This window comes from Bidens hawaiensis, unplaced genomic scaffold (assembly GCF_021521415.1).
Source record: "Bidens hawaiensis isolate Kalapana, Puna unplaced genomic scaffold, B.hawaiensis_p1.1 tig00013006_1, whole genome shotgun sequence".
NCBI classification, from domain to species: Eukaryota; Viridiplantae; Streptophyta; class Magnoliopsida; order Asterales; family Asteraceae; genus Bidens; species Bidens hawaiensis.
In genome coordinates this window covers 318,168-325,655 of record NW_027492092.1, presented here as the reverse complement: position 1 = coordinate 325,655, position 7,488 = coordinate 318,168, and the positions used below count along the sequence as shown (strand labels likewise).

At 32.7% G+C, this 7,488-nt stretch overlaps 1 pseudogene; it reads right to left on the bottom strand.

The window, feature by feature from the left end:
• Nucleotides 1-1,376: 1,376 nt before the first annotated feature.
• Nucleotides 1,377-7,105, bottom strand: LOC143542938 (hypersensitive-induced response protein 1-like; annotated as a pseudogene).
• Between the last annotated feature and the right edge of the window lie 383 nt (nt 7,106-7,488).

Sequence of the window (7,488 nt, the reverse complement as noted above, 5' to 3'; positions counted from 1 at the left end):
TTACATGATGTTTCATTGTCCATATTAAGGATGAAACATATACTTAATAGATTCTTCAATTATTTTAAATTAGTTGATGAATCCCACTTGGAAAGTGAGATCCTCCTACACAAGTACTTTAATTAATATTTTCACATATTTTGCTTAATTTAGAAAAGTCATAGGAGGTGTCTACATAATGCCTAAAAGTCAAGCATATGATCTAAGGCCAGCTTTTCAATGCCAATAATATATTACTTAAAAATAAGAACACGAACTAACCACGCTAAAACTCCTATTAACATGGTGTTGACTTTTTAATTTTGACTTTGTAACTCTTAATGCTTCTTATGTCAACCAAAGTGTTTTTCAACATAAGTTCCGTTTGCGAATTTTGATATCATAGCCACACTATTGAGCAAGTTGAACTAATTTTATAAAGTATAGTTGTAGCGTGTGACGGCAAACAAAAGAATAATAACGCCTTGCGAAATCAAGCCCGGTATCTTGTTTTCTAAAATGATACATGGTGTAAGTCAATCGTTGAAGGTTGAATGTCAATATGTTTGTGTATTAGTTGTTTTGTATTTGTATATCTATTTAATGTTAAACTGACATGTACCTAGCTAGGTTATGAATTATAAATAATATAGTGGATGTTGTTTTAAATAGTAAATGGCCCATTTGTTAATGGACATAAGGAGATCCAATGGTCATTTTAAAGTTGGTGGTTCAAAAAAATATTTATTTTAATTTTAATTTAATATTGATAAATAAATTTTTTCATGATAATAAACAAAAAAAAAAGGTTTTGTTTTTATCACATTCCAACTAAAAGGCATGTATAAATCAATTTTGATAACTTCTTTTGGCTGATCCTACATTTAAAATTAGATGGTCATATTTAGAAGACTATTATGTTTGCGAACAATACTTTATGTCACGAACGAAGGATCGCCTATAGTCATTTACTTACTGCTTCAATCGTCGGTAATTACAGACGGAATCCAAAATTAATTCTTGTCAATTACCCACTTCACCAACGGAATCATGTGTTGATGATACTCATTTGTTTAGCAATATGCCTTATTAGGTCATCATATATATATTCATATTATGTGTTCTCTATGTATAATCAGTCCTTAGATGTAAATGACTGCTAAGCTTTGAATTTTTCTAGCATAAACAATTAGAACTGAACAAAGACAACTTATATATACAGAATTAAAAATGTGTGTAGTCATGCTTTCATCAAGATCTCCATTTATGTGGTCATGTTTTAACCATTCAAAGTTAAGATTTATGAGATCTTTTGTTTGGTGAATTTGTCTTGCTTAAGTCACTACTTTATTAATAGATTATAAATATAAATTATTTGGTATAACATCTAGAAAAATAGTAAAGGAGCCAAAATGCAATCAAACTAAAGTAGCAGCATTGCCCTGAAGAAGACCATCACGAATCTGAGTAGCCACATCACGAACCGCACCCGGTCCATGAGGGATGAACACAGCAGATGTCTTGGATGCAGAACCGATTTCTTTCATGGTGTCAAAATACTGTGTCACTAGAACCATGTCCATCACGTCTTTAGCTGTGGTTCCAGGCACGTTCACCGCGAACCCCAACACACTATCTCTTAGCCCATCCACTATGGCTTGTCTTTGGCGAGCCACACCCAAACCCGACAGGTACTTTGACTCGGCCTTGCCCTCGGCTCTCTTGATTTGGAGAATTTTATCAGCCTCGGCTTTGTCAGTGGCCGCCGTCCTCAGCCTTGCAGCTGCAAAATGGACCACGGGTCACACGGGATGGGTTGGGTTGATCTAGCTTTGGTTCAAAACATTTAGCATGTAAACTAAGGGAAAAGTTATACTTTTATTATAAGTGTCTGTGAAATGACTAAACTATCCCTATCCAATAAAACTAAAAACTAAGTACGCGTTAAATTAGTGTTTGTGAAGTGATCACAGGGACCATCGTGAAATAAGTTTTACAAAATTAATATTATTTCAGTATCTTTTCTCTTTTGACAAGTATGATTTGGAGAGTGATTTTATGCATTAAAGATATATTTTACCTGCATTTATCTCATTCATTGCTTTCTTCACTTGCTCGTCTGGTTCCATATCAACGATCAAAGTTTGAACAATCTCATAAACCATATGTAGACATTGCCTATAAACAAAAGCAAAACCGAAGAGAGATTAGGGGAATGTGACACCTAATAGTAAATTGTTCCACTAAAGTCATTCTTACTTTTTTCTAACTTCAAAACCATCCAAGTTTTAAAATTGTTTCATTGTTTTGAATATTTTTATAAATGTTAAAAATTAAGTGATCTAAATGGAAAAAAAAAAAGAATTACAAGTTACCATTATAATTGTTCTGGTCATTCAAATTAAATAGTTATGAAAATTTCACAGCTATAAAGCACTATTGTTCCTGAAAAATTTCACACTTTTGTTGAAAAATGTGTTAATGAAAGTAGGCCTGTTGAGGTGAACATATCAAGTTGTTCATCATCAAATTGTGAGACAGGGCATAATTAAAGTGAAAGTAAAGTTTTTGAAAATGAAAAAGCAAGTACTTCTTGTAAATATGTTCCACTAAATAAACGATCATTTTCTCAATCAAGAAATCATCAGCCATACAACTTCTATGATAACAACTACTATGGCCATTATCAACAAAATTTTGTTGATCCTTATTACACAAATGGGTTTTATAATCATGTTCCGTTCCAAGGATAACATTTCCCACCACACCAACCACATTATAGTTCAGATGAGTTTTATGGTACTCCTAGGAGAAAGTGTTGTTTTGTGTGTGGTCCCTCTTCTCACCTTGCAAGACATTGCAAGCACTAGTTCAAGCAACAGCTTGATATTCAAAAGCGGCTTAGTCAGTCCCCAAAAGGAGCTTTTAGTAGCCCTGATTCAAGGACTGATCAAGCTGATAGTGAACCCAGTGAAATGGATGTGAGATCCAAAGTAAATAAAGTAAAATACAAAAAGAAACATTTTTGGAAAACCAATGAAGGATAAAATCAAAAATGATCCTAAGACTGTAAAGTCTGAGAATTCACCAAAAATAGTTTCAAAAGCAAAAAAAGAAAAGTCCAAAATTTCCAAAACCAAGGAACAAGTTTTTACTTGGATTCCTAAGGACTGTTCTTCATTAAGTGAGGATCCAACAAGAAATAAATAGTTTTCAGGAAATAAAATCAAGTTCGGTCGGTTTACGGTCAACCTTCCCGGGATAAAAGTATCTCGGGAACCCATGTCTATTTGAACGCTTAGTGCATGCAGGGTCAATCAAGGAGGACTATCAATAGTATTAGGTACTTAGATAGTGATTGCACCCGGCATATGATGGGAGACGAACCCTTGCTATTTGATGCTAAATCATTCGATAGCGGATTCGAGTCTCTCATAAGCGATATGGGAGGACAAAGTACAAGGAAGGGAAGCCTTGTTTAAATGGTTCAACAACAACTTTTTGAGCGTTTCTCAAACTAACCTAATCCAACTGCATCTCTCAAGTGATAGATCTAGCATCAGCTGTTGGATCTCGGTTTGAATCTCTTCAACTTTGTTATACAATGTGATAATGCATGCTTAAGATAGTCCATCTGACAACAACTTTGCTGAGCTTTTCACTAAAGACATCGATCATACCCGATTTGAATTTCTGGTCGAATCGTTTGGCATGATTAATTTTGATTAAAACAACCTATCTATCTTTTGTATATAAAATTGTAAATATTTTTTTAAATATGTCACAAATTTAGAGGGAGAAAATGAGTTAAAATTAACTCACCAAAAAGATTTTCAGTTCATCCTAAGAAAAGCAAAAACAAATCATTTGATTTATCCGTTTAGAGGGAGCTCCTGCTTAGAGGGAGTCGGATAATTAAAATTTTCAAAATTTTGATAAATTGATCCGACCATTGGAAAATGATAAGAAATTATCTTTAACGATTCTAGCACATGAAAAGAGTAGATCAAAAGCCAACAAGATCATTGCTTGATGTGCAGATAAGCTTGACAAATGAGTAAGTGTCATAGTGATATAATCCTAAATTCTTGTCGGTACCAGTGGTTACACGTTTAAGAAGTGGTTGCATGATTCCGGTAAAGTCATATCAATGAAGGATGAAATGTAATTAAACATGTCATACCCAAGCCTCTCTTTACCTGATCACAGTTGTCTTATGTAATCAAGTGTCAATTTCAATTTTCCTTGAGTCAGAAAAAGAGTCAAAAAAAGAAAAGAAAAGAAAAGGAAAACAGAAAAGAAAAAGGAAAAACCAAGAAAAAGAGTCAGAAAAAGAATCAGTCCTAGGAATTTTAACTTCTGTTTTATTTCTTTATTTATTTTGATTCAAGTCTTGGACTTTCTCTGTTTGTAGTCATACAAGATCTGATTGTTAAGGCGCTGAATCTTCTGCTTTATTTTAATTTTTCTAGATCGAGTCAAGTGTACACAAAATAATGTACAAAGTGTCAAGTATGTTAATAAGAATACTGTGATCAACTAAGAAAGGTTTAAGTCAAGTTGAGGTGATATGTTAACATAAAGTAAGGCCGATGTATGATGGAATCAGTAACATGTCTGACTAAGTGCGGACCACATAAGCATCGTGCCTAATTGTACCTTAACGTATCATGTTGACATCAAAATACTTGTTAAGTTTAAAGTGGACAAATTATATCTACAATCGACTTTGGGTTCTTGGCATAATAATGTCCAAATAGAAGTGTGATCTAGAACGTTAACAGATAATGTGATTCCATGTCGTGATCTTTCTCACAAAATTAATTTAGTAAACTTTTAAGTAAATGTTTTTGATATATAATATTAATTTCATCTTTACTCTTATTTTTCTTTTGTTTTATTTATGTTTCAACTTCACAACATTATGTATGTATTTTTGTAATTTTAAAAATATATGAAAATGCCAAAAAGATTTTAAGTTTTTATTGTGTTCGTACATAATTTATTAAACCTTGTTTTATTCAAAATCACGTGTTTTATTGTCAAGGTCGTCTATGTAAAGTTTGTTGGAAACCTAGAACTTAAACAAATCACTTACAAGTTGAGGGACTGAAATTGGGAGGGCCTGTGAACAAATTCTTCTTTGACCCTTGAGAGGGTCTGTGAACAAATCTTATTCGTTCTAAGTTTTATGCAGGTGTACATGGACAGGCAGATCAAGATAAAGTCTGCTTGGAGTTGCAGATGTTGAAGTGCCTTAAAGAAAACAAGAACGTGAAAGTTGGTGGTTGAAGCTAAAAATGAACTGATTGCATTCAAAGACAAGGAAAGAAACCAGTCGGCTCAAGAAAGTCAACAAAAGAAAATTAGATGTCGAGCCTCCCGCATATGATGTTTCTAAAATTTACTGTTGCCGATCCTCCCTAGAAATAAGATGGAAGTTCAAGTCTACAAGAACGGAAAATAAAGATTTATCCAAGATCCAATCTGGTTCAAGATCCTGGATCAAGACAAGTACTAGTTTCAAGAAATAAAGACGAAGCAAAGAACTTAACGAAGGTTTCTCGACATACTCAATCCTAGAGGGAGATTGTATGGCCAATATTATATATTGTTTTTAGGATTGTATATATCGTTCTAGTTTGCTTTTATCGGTGTAGTACGTACTCGGTATGTTTAGTTTGTATGTTTATTTTGTATGTATTGGAGAAATGGGGACCCTATAAAAGGGTTACTTACCCATTTCTCCAAACAACTCTAACAATTCCAAGAGAAACAACTTTTGAAAATAAACTCTTTCTCTCTCTTCATCTTTTCTCTCTTTTGTAATAACAAACTAAGATCCGAGATCCGAGTGTCGTTGGTGATTTCCGCTAACCAACAACACGGATTGATCCGAGTCAAGTTGAGATCCATCTAGAGGACCTACAACTATTGTAACTTGAATGATTTTTATAGTTTTTTATGGGAATGTCTCATGGAATAGTAATCAAGTTTCAAAGTGTTCCAATTATATCACTCGTACAATTTTTTCTCAAATTGGGTCACTAAATCTTCAAATCGAGTCTCATTGATTTTTTTGTGCGTCAAGCAAGAAATGAAGGATAAGATGTGAGGATCGGAATTTGTAATATATGTATTTGAATTTAAAAAATTTAAAAAAACGTTAATTATTTTAAAATTTAAAAATAAAATCCACGTCACCACTCAACGTTAATATAAAAAAAAGATTAAAATATTTCCTATGCGTAAAAAAAAAGAAAAGGGCTAAAAAACATTTTAAAACATTTAATTTAATAAAATATGAAAGTTGAGTGACTTAATTTTAGTGACCTAATTAGAAAATTTTCAAAACTTTGTTACCATTATATGAAATTAGCCCTCTAAAAAAAGTATGTGACTTTGTTAGAACAATATTGGAACTGGTTACCATTTAACTAAATCAAGATTCCACCTTTTTATTGAAGCAGTATTAAAACATGGTTACCATTTCACAACTAGATCAAGATTCCACCTTTCATATTCGTATAACGACTCCTGTTTAATTTGTTTGCATTACGTACCTTTTCAAGTTCTTGTTCAACAGCCTTAGCAATTTCATTCTTTTGCTCAAAAACATCATCAAGCTTAAGCTTTGGAACACTAGCTCTTATAACTAGAAGTAGAGAACAAATATTCATGTTATTATGTTAAGGTAACAACACCAACAACAAATAAAAAATATAAAAGATAAATTTGTTGAAGGTTTTTACCATCAAAAACATAAGCCTGGATTTGCTCTTTTGTGTTGCTGAGTCTATAAAACGCGTCCCTTGCTTTATCAGCCAGAGCACGATACTGTACTGAAGCTACAACGTTAACAAAAACATTGTCCTGAAAAACAACAAAATTACATTACTATTAGTTGCTAAGCAAACACACGTCTTATTGAACAGACCTTCGTTTTGGTCTCGCACTTGACATCTAACTGCCGAACCCTAAGTGTAAGGTATCCAGCAATCCGCCTTCCGAATATCCAAGGCACACAATGACAGCCTGGCCCAAGAACGTCGTCAAACTTTCCAAAATTCTCCTTGATAGCAACATTGGATTGATGTACTTGAGCCAAATAGAATAAGTTTCCCATGATATATCCGGAAACCAATTCAAAAAGACTCTCTCTCTCTCTCTCTCTCTCTCCATATATATATATATATATATAGGATCAGGATCATGTGAGAATTTTTTGAGAATTGAAAACTATGAGAACCATTTTGGACCACAAAAAAACCCAAAAATAAAAAAAATCATAAAACAAAAGAAAACACAAAAGTAAAAAAACCAAAGTTCTTATTTATCATCCCGGTTTCTAAAAAAAACGTAAGAAAAAAATTCTCGGTTTAGCTAAATTATACATATACATATATGTATAATATGTACACACATGTTTTTTTTCCTATTCACATATGTATAATTTAAGGTAAATGATAATATACATATGTGTATATTACATAACTAGAGATTAAATGA